The 12,059-nt window shown below is 38.5% G+C and overlaps 1 protein-coding gene across 3 annotated transcripts in view; it reads right to left on the bottom strand.

The window, feature by feature from the left end:
- DRP2 (dystrophin related protein 2) overlaps positions 1 to 12,059 on the bottom strand; it is a 121,041-nt gene that overhangs the window by 93,940 nt on the left and 15,042 nt on the right. Inside the window, exon 1 of one of the 3 annotated variants that reach the window (XM_082263340.1) lies at positions 8,994 to 9,173. The exons of the other annotated variants lie outside the window; for them this stretch is intronic. The gene's annotated coding sequence lies outside the window, so the exon portion shown is untranslated. Of the gene's footprint in view, positions 1 to 8,993; positions 9,174 to 12,059 lie in introns of those variants that run through there. 3 annotated transcript variants of the gene reach the window in all.

The following is a 12,059-nucleotide window of genomic DNA, read 5'->3' as shown; positions in this document are numbered from 1 at the left end:
AAATTGGCACTTCCCTACCCGAGTGATGTGGTACAATGTAAAAATTTTATTACTTTGCAGAGAACTATTTAGTAGGAAACAAAAAAAAAATTGACCGCACGTTTTTTTTTTTTTTTTACCTGTCAAGCTTTGTTTTATGAAGGGTCGCTCTAACTATATATTTTAGTTTATTTTATATTTAGTTAACATTATATTTATTTATTTTGTATTTGGGCATTTGCGCAGGTGTAGGGGTATATATTTAATATCATATTATTTCATATTTAATAACATTAAACACTGTGTATATACTGTATATATATATATATATATATACATACATATATATATATATATATTTTTTTTTTACATATGCTATATATATATATATATATATATATATATTTATTTATACATATGTTATATATATATATATATATATATATATATATATATATATATATATATATATATATATATATATACAGTGGGTACAGAAAGTATTCAGACCCCCTTAAATTTTTCACTCTTTGTTATATTGCAGCCATTTGCTAAAATCATTTAAGTTCATTCTTCTTCCTCATGAATGTACACATAGCACCCCATACTGACAGAAAAACACAGAATTGTTGACATTGTTGCAGATTTATTAAAAAAGAAAAACTGAAATATCACATGGTCCTAAGTATTCAGACCCTTTGCTGTGACACTCATATATTTAACTCAGGTGCTTTCCCTTTCTTCTGATCATCCTTGAGATGGTTCTACACCTTCATTTGAGTCCAGCTGTGTTTGATTATACTGATTGGACTTGATTAGGAAAGCCACACACCTGTCTATATAAGACCTTCCAGATCACAATGCATGTCAGAGCAAATGAGAATCATGAGGTCAAAGGAACTGCCTGAAGAGCTCAGAGACAGAATTGTGGCAAGGTACAGATCTGGCCAAGGTTACAAAAAGATTTCTGCTGCACTTAAGGTTCCTAAGAGCACAGTGGCCTCCATAATCCTCAAATGGAAGACGTTTGGGACGACCAGAACCCTTCCTAGAGCTGGCCGTCCGGCCAAACTGAGCTATCGGGGGAGAAGAGCCTTGGTGAGAGAGGTAAAGAAGAACCCAAAGATCACTGTGGCTGAGCTCCAGAGATGCAGTCAGGAGATGGGAGAAAGTTGTAGAAAGTCAACCATCACTGCAGCCCTCCACCAGTCAGGGCTTTATGGCAGAGTGGCCCGACGGAAGCCTCTCCTCAGTGTAAGACACATGAAAGCCCGCATGGAGTTTGCTAAAAAACACCTGAAGGACTCTAAGATGGTGAGAAATAAGATTCTCTGGTCTGATGAGACCAAAATAGAACTTTTTGGCCTTAATTCTAAGCGGTATGTGTGGAGAAAACCAGGCACTGCTCATCACCTGTCCAATACAGTCCCAACAGTGAAGCATGGTGGTGGCAGCATCATGCTGTGGGGGTGTTTTTCAGCTGCAGGGACAGGACGACTGGTTGCAATCGAGGGAAAGATGAATGCGGCCAAGTACAGGGATATCCTGGACAAAAACCTTCTCCAGAGTGCTCTGGACCTCAGACTGGGCCGAAGGTTTACCTTCCAACAAGACAATGACCCTAAGCACACAGCTAAAATAACGAAGGAGTGGCTTCACAACAACTCCGTGACTGTTCTTGAATGGCCCAGCCAGAGCCCTGACTTAAACCCAATTGAGCATCTCTGGAGAGACCTAAAAATGGCTGTCCACCAACGTTTACCATCCAACCTGACAGAACTGGAGAGGATCTGCAAGGAGGAATGGCAGAGGATCCCCAAATCCAGGTGTGAAAGACTTGTTGCATCTTTCCCAAAAAGACTCCTGGCTGTATTAGATCAAAAGGGGGCTTCTACTAAATACTGAGCAAAGGGTCTGAATACTTAGGACCATGTGATATTTCAGTTTTTCTTTTTTAATAGATCTGCAACAATGTCAACAATTCTGTGTTTTTCTGTCAGTATGGGGTGCTATGTGTGCATTCATGAGGAAGAAGAATGAACCTAAATGATTTTAGCAAATGGCTGCAATATAACAAAGAGTGAAACATTTAAGGGGGTCTGAATACTTTCCGTACCCACTGTATATATATTTATTACACACAAACACAAACACACACATATATATATATATATATATATATATATATATATATATATATATATACACATATAATGAAATATATATTTATAATACCAAAAAAATAAAAAATAATACAATATATATATATATAATATATGATATATTTAACAATGTATTTATAATAAAAATATGTGTGTGTGTGTGTGTCCATATATATATATATATATACATACACACATATACACATACATACACACACACACACGCACCCATATTTTTTATTATAAATATATTGTTAAATATATATTATATATATATATATATATATATATATATATATATATATATATATATATATATACACACACACACACACACACACACACACACGTGGGGGTAGGGGCCATTTTGTTTGTTATATTTATTTATATATATATATATATATATATATATATATACACACACACTATATTTATTTTAAACACTTATTTTGTTTTATAATTTTTTATGAATGCCGCTCTCTTTATATACAAACCCGGGCCCATTTTTTTGTCCCTGATCTGCATGCAACCTTGTGAGAGAGATATTATATATATATATATATTTTTTTTTATATTTTGGGTAGAGTAATGGAGGCTTAAAAACCCCCAGTCAGATTTTTTTTTCACCACCCCTGTCCCTTTGCGGAGATTTCCCTTCAATTGTTGTCCCGGAGCCAAACAGGAAGTGAAGGGAAATCCCTGCAAATTAAGGGAATCCCTTGGGGACCCCCCAGGTCACCAAGACTAGTGTTCCCATCAGAAAATTTCCTTGCCATTACTTTTCTGAGGACAACCCAAAATTGGGGATTTTTATTTTACTTTCACTTCAAATGATAACAATAAACAGGATAAATAGAGAGGGTGAATCTCCCTAACCAGGGGCACTATTCCTACAGCTGATACCAATGACTGGACACTATTCCTCCCACTGATATCAATGATAGGACACTATTCCTCCCACTGATATCAATGATAGGACACTATTCCTCCCACTGACACCAATGATGGGGCACTATTCCTCCCACTGATACCAATGATGGGGCACTATTCCTCCAACTGGTACCAATGATGGGGCACTATTCCTCCCACTCACACCAATGATGGGGCACTATTCCTCCCACTGATACCAATGACGGGGCACTATTCCTCCCACTGACACCAATGATGGGGCACTATTCCTCCCACTGATACCAATGATGGGGCACTATTCCTCCCACTGATACCAATGATGGGGCACTATTCCTCCCACTGACACCAATGATGGGACACTATTCCTCCCACTGATACCAATGATGGAGCACTATTCCTCCCACTGACATCAACGATGGGACACTATTCCTCCTACTGACACCAATGATGGGACATTATTCCTCCCACTGACACCAATGATGGGGCACTATTCCTCCCACTGATACCAATGATGGGGCACTATTCCTCCCACTGACACCAATAATGGGGCACTATTCCTCCCACTGACAACAATGATGGGACACTATTCCTCCCACTGACACCAATGATGGGACACTATTCCTCCCACTGATACCAATGATGGAGCACTATTCCTCCCACTGACACCAACGATGGGACACTATTCCTCCTACTGACACCAATGATGGGACACTATTCCTCCCACTGACACCAATGATGGGACACTATTTCCCCCACTGATACCAATGATGGGGCACTATTCCTCCCACTGATACCAATGATGGGACACTATTCCTCCCCCACTGATACCTATGATGGGACACTATTCCTCCCACTGACACCAATGATGGGACACTATTTCTCCATATGACACCAATGAGGGGACACAACTCCTCCCACTCTCATCAATGTTGGGGCACCCGACATAATTCCCACCACTGACACCAATGATGGGGCACTATTCCTCTCACTGACACCAATGATGGGGCACTATTCCTCCCACTGACACCAATGATGGGGCACTATTCCTCCCACTGATACCAATGATGGGGCACTATTCCTCCCACTGACACCAATGATGGGGCACTATTCCTTCCACTGATACCAATGATAGGGAATTGCTTTTTCCTACTGCCGTTGGTTTTCAAATTTTTTATTTCAATTTGAATAGCATAATGAACACTTTCCTCCTACAGCCGATCGAAAGGAGAGTTGGAGAAGTCGGCTTCCAGTAGTTGAAGGAGGAAAATGGAGAGGATGGGTTCCGGTCTATGCTGCCCATCCTGTCCAAGTGTAAAGCAGAATGTAACAGGGAGACCGCATGGGCCCCCTGGAGCATGGGGTAGGGTTTACCCCTGACAATACACCAGTGGTTGAGGAGGGGTTGGAATGGTAAAAACATGTGTCAACTAAGTGAAAGCAGCCTAACCGTAAACCCTTTTACAGGTGCTAATTGCAAAAGTGAAGTGCATGCAATTTTAAATACGCTGACCTTCTTTTCTCCTTCCAGCTTCTGCCGCCATCGCTCTACATCTCAGGTTGCAAGAAAGGTCCCGGGTGAAGTGCACTTGGTATCACTCCGCCTGGGACAGGAGCCGGCGCTACAGGGGAAGCATCGGCTTATGCGGCTCCTGCTCCCTCTGCAGCCACCTGCTTCCTCCATGCACTCTGATGCTCTGGGATGGCAGGTTGGCAAGCCCAGATCGCGATCATTGGTTGTCGACCCTGGGTATGTGCCCTTATTTCAAAAAAGTTATAAATTGATTTGCATTTTAATGAGCAAAATAAGTATTTGATTCCTTATCAATCAGCAAGATTTCTGGCTCCCAGGTGTCTTCTATACGGGTAACAAGCTAAGATTAGGAGTACTTTCTTGAAGGGAGTGCTCCTAATCTCAGCTTGTTACCTGTATAAAAGACACCTGTCCACAGAAGCAATCAGATTCCAATCTCTACGCCATGGCCAAGACCAAAGAGCTGTCCAAGGATGTCAAGAACAAGATTGTAGATCTACACAAGGCTGGGATGGGCTACAAGACCATGGCCAAGCAGCTTGGTAAGAGGGTGACAACAGTTGGTACGATTATTCGCAAATAGAAGAAACACAAAATAACTGTCAATCTCCCTCGGTCTGGGGCTCCATGCAAGATCTCACCTCATGGAGTTTCAAAGATCATGAGAATGGTGAGGAATAATCCCAGAACTATTCTAGTGTCCATAGCGTCATCCTATGGTGACACTTAATATCCTTAAGCCCAGAACTACACGGGAGAATCTTGTCAATGATCTCAGGGCAGCTGGGACCATAGTCACCAAGAAAACAATTGGTAACACACTACACCATGAAGGACTGAAATCCTGCAGCGCCCGCAAGGTCCCCCTGCTCAAGAAAGCACATATACAGCCCGTCTGAAGTTTGCTAATGAACATCTTAATGATTCAGAGGAGAACTGGGTGAAAGTGTTGTGGTCAGATGAGACCAAAATCAAATTCTCTGGCATCAATTCAACTCATCGTGTTTGGAGGAGGAGGAGGAATGCTGCCTATGACCCCAAGAACACCATCCCCCTCCGTCAAACATGGAGATGGAAACATTAAGCTCTAGGGGTGTTTTTCTGCTAAGGGGACAGGACAACTTCACCGCATCAAAGGGACGATGGACGGGGTGATGTACCATCAAATCTTGGGTGAGAACCTCCTTCCTCAGCCAAGGCATTGAAAAGGGATCGTGGATGGGTATTCGAGTATGACAATGACCCAAAACACACGCCCAAGGCAACAAAGGAGTGGCTCAAGAAGAGGCCCATTAAGGTCCTGGATTGGCCTAGCCAGTCTCTAGACCAGGGGTCTTCAAACTATGGCCCTCCAGTTGTTCAGGAACAACAATTCCCATCATGCCCAGTCATGTCTGTGAATGTCAGAGTTTTACAATGCCTCATGGGATGTGTAGTTCTGCAACAGCTGGAGGGCCGTAGTTTGAGGATCCCGGCTAGACCTTAATCCCATAGAAAATATGTGGAGGGAGCTGAAGGTTCGAGTTACCAAACATCGGCCTCAAAACCCTAATGACTTGGAGAGTATCTGCAAAGAGGAGTGGGACAAAAATCCTCCTGAGATGTGTGCAAACCTTGTTTATCAATGTTCAAACATGTGAACTTATTTTTCTGGCTTGTCATTTCTAAAAAAAAAAAAAAAGTAAAAAAAAAAAAAAAATAAAATAAAAAAAAAAAAAATAAAAAAAATGAAAATAAAAAAATAAAAAAAATAAAAAAAAACGGCCTTCAGAAAAAAAAAAAAAAATTAAAATAAATTAATAATAAAAAATACATATAAAACCCGCCTTTACACTCCTTTCTATATTTTCAGCCGTGTATCAACAGAATACTTAGACAAGTGCATAAAAGTGTTTTTTTTTTTTATAAATTTCTTGTAAGGTTAAAGACAAGAAATACTTTACATTTTTTTATAAATATTCTTTGCATAAATCTAACTGAAGAAGCATCTGAAAAATCCCATCACCCATTTTTTTCAGCTATTGTCTTATTTAGGAGAGGAATGTGGTGCAATTGATCTATATTTAGAGCCCTCCTTTAAGTTGGCCATTCACTAGTAGATTTTCTAATGAATGTTCATACAAACGTTCGTACGAAAGTTCTCATCAGAACCACAAAAGTTTGCTTTTAACAAATGATTTTTGAGTGAATGGACTTTCCCAAATAAAAACCATACTCACTGTTAGAAACCTTTTTAAAAAAAAAAAAAAACTTGCCATCTTGCATCTTTGAATTTTCTTGTAATGGCGGTCAAAAAACGAACATCAATTTGACCCCACGAATGTTTAGAAAATCAAACAAACAGCCTTAAAATGATCATTTTTGAATAAAGTCTTATAGTGTATGGCCAGCTTAATCCTCTTGTATAAAGTCGTATAGTAATAGTACTAGCTCCTGTCTATGCAAACTGTTGGCGCTATATAAATCCTGAATAATAATAATAATAATAAAAACTGAATAATAAAAAATAATAATAATGATAACTATACTACTAAATCCTGAATAATAATATTATTAAAAAAATAATATAATAACAATAATATTAATAAATCTTTAATAATGATAATAATAATACTAAATCATGTAAAAATAATAATAATAATAATACTAAATCCAGAATAATAAATAATAATAGTAATAATAATAATAATAATAATGACAGGTCCAGTTGCACTGACTGTTCAAATCATACATATATAGTTAGGTGAGTCAAGTCCAACCAAAAAAAAAAAAACACTAGAAAAAAGCTTTAAAAGCTAAAAAAAAATTAATAAAAAAATAAAAAAATGTATATATATATATATATATATATATATATATATATATATATATATAGAGAGAGAGAGAGATAGATAGATATATATATATAATGTTATTTTTTATTTTTTGCATTCAATTTGTTAGCTTTAAAGCTTTCTTCTAGTGTTTTTTTTTACATACACATATTTTATATATATATATATATAGATAGAGATATATATCTATATACATATATATATATATATATATATATATATATATAGATATATATATATATCTATATATACACATACATATATATATATATATATATACACATATATATATATATATATATACACATATATACACACACATACACACACAATCTCACAAAAGTGAGTACACCCCTCACATTTTTGTAAATATTTTATTCTATCTTTTCATGTGACAACACTGAAGAAATGACACTTTGCTACAATGTAAAGTAGTGAGTGTACAGCTTGTATAACAGTGTAAATTTGCTGTCCCCTCAAAATAACTCAACACACAGCCATTAATGTCTAAACCGCTGGCAACAAAAGTGAGTACACCCCTAAGTGACAATGTCCAAATGGGGCCCAAAGTGTCAATATTTTTGTGTGGCCACCATTATTTTCCAGTACTGCCGTAACCCTCGATTCAGCAGAAAAAATCTTTAAAGTCAATAAGTTTAATTGTTTTTTCAAAAAAAAAAAAAAAAAAAACAACCAAAAAAAAAAAACACTAGGAAAAATCTTCAAAGCCAATAAATTGAATAAAAAATAAAAAATAAATAAGAAAAAAATCTTTAAAAGGGCAATACTTAATTGATTTTGCTTAAAAACAAAAAAAAAAAAAAAAGCACTAGGAAAAATCTTTAAAGCCAATAAATTGAAAAAATAAATAAAAAATATATGATTCAGGAAAAATCGTTAAGGGCAATACTTTTAATTGATTTTGCTTAAAAAAATAAAAATAAACAACAGCAAAAAAAAAAAAGAATAAACACTAGGAAACATCTTCAAAGCCAATAAATTGAAAAAATAAATAAAAATATATATAACAGGAAAAATCGTTAAAGGCAATACTTTTAATTCATTTTGTTTAAAAAACAAAAACCACAAAAAAAAAAAAACAACTAGGAAAAATTTTCAAAGCCAATAAATTGAAAAAATAAATAAAAATATATAAATCAGGAAAAATTGTTAAAGGCAATACTTTTAATTGATTTTGTTTAAAAAACAAAAACCAACAAAAAAAAAAAAAACAACTAGGAAAAATTTTCAAAGCCAATAAATTGAATAAAAAAATAAAAAAAAGTCATGAAAAATCTCTAAAGTCAAAAAATGGAATTGATTTTCCTTAAAAAAAAATAAAACAACAAATATATACATATAAATATATATATCACAGGAAAAATGTTCCAAGTGCGGCAAGGACTTTACAAATTTATTTTACAAATTAACAATATCTATGTAAAGCACTACATTAATTGTCGGTACTATATAAATACCTGTAATAAATAAAATTTAAACCGCAAAAAGTCATAAGAACAGCTGAATACTCATTTTCTAGAAGGACACTACAGGATGGTGCTAAAGAAAATAACTCACCTATAGGTTGGTACAGAATGGCTGGGCACAAGCGAAGACGGAGTCAACAGGTGGAGCATGCGGACAGTCACTAGGTAAAAGTCTATGCAATGCGGCATATTCAGGTCGATAATTTTGTGTCATAAAAAGACAATTGGTAAGTGGTGAAAAGTGACAGACAAAGCATCCCCGGGGAGTAGAGCTACCCTTTGTCCCGTCCTCCTCCCTCAGGAATGCTACCGGGTGGACGGCAACTCTTGTGCCCTTTTCTGATGAAACCAAGCTTTGTCTGGGACACATTCCACTCAACTCCCCTCTAAATAGTAGACATTTATAAGGAAGGGCAAGCCGCTTGCTTCTCAGCATCCAAAATATTACATTTTATATACACAACTTCCTTTCATATCTGGAACAACCACATCTGCTGAAGTTGTGTCCAGCAAAAATTGTAAATTACGTGTGTGAGTAAATAGAGGATTAATAAACAATACAGAAAACATGTGCTATCAAGAATGCAACCACAAACCAAAAATTATTTCAAGGGGTTTTTAAGGTGCCAAGTAAAATTTAATTTTTTTTTATTAAATAAAAAGAATTGTATTAAAATAAAATGTATTGATAAAATGTATGTTCCTTAATATACAAAAGTATTTATTACAAAAACAACCATACAGATACAAAAAGTCAATGATTTGAATAGGGCGGGTTCAGATAATGACGTTCTTTCTTAGGGTTATTGTTGACCCAAGGGGTAATAGGAAGTAGGCTAAGGTTAGCCCTAAGCCAAATGCTAACCCTACAGAAGAACGTCAATGGATTGGCTATGATATTTGTTCCTATCGGTGTCCAGTAGAGGTGCTCAGCCTCTGGCCCTTAGGCTGGAATGGCTGCCTGTATACTATCCCTACTGGTATAATGAGGGGGTTGTTCCTAAGGGATCTTCCTTGTGGGAAGGAATCCAATTGAAGTGTCCCCCATATAAGGTGGGGGTCAGCAGTACTTCCCTAGAGTAGAGGGTTCTAAGGGGCCCAGTGCCTCCTAAATCAAGCAGTCCTACAGAAGAACGTCAATGGATTGGCTATGATCAAGAATAGTATTTGTTCTTATCGGTGTCCAGTAGAGGTGCTCAGCCATCATTATGGCCCTTAGGCTGGAATGGCTGCCTGTATACTATCCCTACTGGTATAATGAGGGGGTTGTTCCTAAGGGATCTTCCTTGTGGGAAGGAATCCAATTGAAGTGTCCCCCATATAAGGTGGGGGTCAGCAGTACTTCCCTAGAGTAGAGGGTTCTAAGGGGCCCAGTGCCTCCTAAATCAAGCAGTCCTACAGAAGAACGTCAATGGATTGGCTATGATCAAGAATAGTATTTGTTCTTATCGGTGTCCAGTAGAGGTGCTCAGCCATCATTATGGCCCTTAGGCTGGAATGGCTGCCTGTATACTATCCCTACTGGTATAATGAGGGGGGGGGGTGTTCCTAAGGGATCTTCCTTGTGGGAAGGAATCCGATTGAAGTGTCCACCATATAAGGTGGGGGTCAGCAGTACTTCCCTAGAGTAGAGAGTTCTAAGGGGTCCAGTGCCTCCTAAATCAAGCCTTGTCTGGCCAGGGGGTGGTGTTAAGCACGCCACTGGAAGTGGTGCCCCAGGGATGCCTCTTGTATCACTATGGGTTTAGAACCCCACTAAAAGAAAGGGCACTAGGCCACAACACCACTTGTTTTTCCTACACGTCTCCTCACGGGGCTAGGCCTTTAGGGGTAATTTTTATCACTTGACCTCAAAGCCTAGCCAATGCAATTATTTTCTTTTACTTATTTTTCTTCACGTGTTTTTTCACACAGAATTGTAGGGTGTGGGTTGTTGGATCTACTCTGAAGGGTGAGGATGGGTGGCCCTTAGATTCCTTACCCCCCCCCTACCTTAGGAAGGGTTCTATCTAGTACTCATTGGTTGGCTTTGGCTGATCATCTGGAACAGGCCCTTTGGCTAGGTGGACCTGAGTTGGCTTTGGCTGATCATCTGGAGCAGGCCTTTTGGCTAGGTGGACCTGAGTGTGCCTTGCCCCCGTCAGCAGTCTTGCACCCTGGCGGCTTGAATAAAAAATGATTACAAAAATTAGAAGATCTTAATATACGGTAACTGTGGTGAAAAGGGAGAAAAAAACTGGATATTTTTCATAACCTCGCTTCCTCAGGAGACAGAGGAGAATAAATAGGGCAAAGTCTACCCCAAACAAGACATTCGGGAACAGGACCCAACTTGGCGCCTTACACCAAGAAGAGGGATATCAAGATCCCTGGATCCTGGAGGGTTATTATAAGATGGTCAAGGTGGTCAAAAAGGTGTTAACTGGTATCTATAATGGTTCCAAAATTTTTTGCAGAACCATGGCAGCTTCACTAGATGGTCATCCTGGCTTTTTGGTTCGCACTTCTGCCTGGTAGCACCGGGGTCCTTGATTCTCAACCAGAAAGCTATCTGCATAGAGTTTGCATGTTTACCCTTCTATAATTCTCCTGTGAGGACTGGCCAGGATTGTGAAGGGTGAGGGACCCATTGCAGGGTAAATGTCTTTCAGCCCCTGTAGTTCAACTTTAAAGCGGAGTTCTGGCCACAAAATCTTTACTTTACATTTTATAGCATCCGCTTCCTTATCCTTCCATGAGCAAGAATTGGATATTCCCGGGGTTTTTTTTTTTTTTTTTTACTTACCTTTACAGAGGATAATATACTCACCTTGACATCCACTTTCTCCTTCCTCGGCCGCGCGGCCCGCGCCGTCACTTCCTGTCCCGCAATGCGTCCTGGGAGCTCTTACTCGTCGCTCCCAGGATACAATGGGCAATGACGTAGGTGGCCGGCCGCTCCTCTCATCGCGTTATTTCCAAACAGGAAATGACGCGATGTTAGGCGGAGCTGCCGTCCCTATGGAAACCCAGTACTATGTCGACCGTATAGTACTGGGCATGCGCGAGATTTCGCGCTGGATTCACCGGCCTCCTCCCACCAGAAGCAGGAAGCAGGGCAGACATTTCCCCACTGCGGACTCGTGTAACCCGGACAAAGATGGCGGCGCTCTGCAAA

Source organism: Pelophylax lessonae (genome assembly GCF_965119305.1).
Source record: "Pelophylax lessonae genome assembly, chromosome: 7".
Classification (NCBI taxonomy): Eukaryota; Metazoa; Chordata; class Amphibia; order Anura; family Ranidae; genus Pelophylax; species Pelophylax lessonae.
This window is presented reverse-complemented; position numbering and strand designations above follow the sequence as displayed.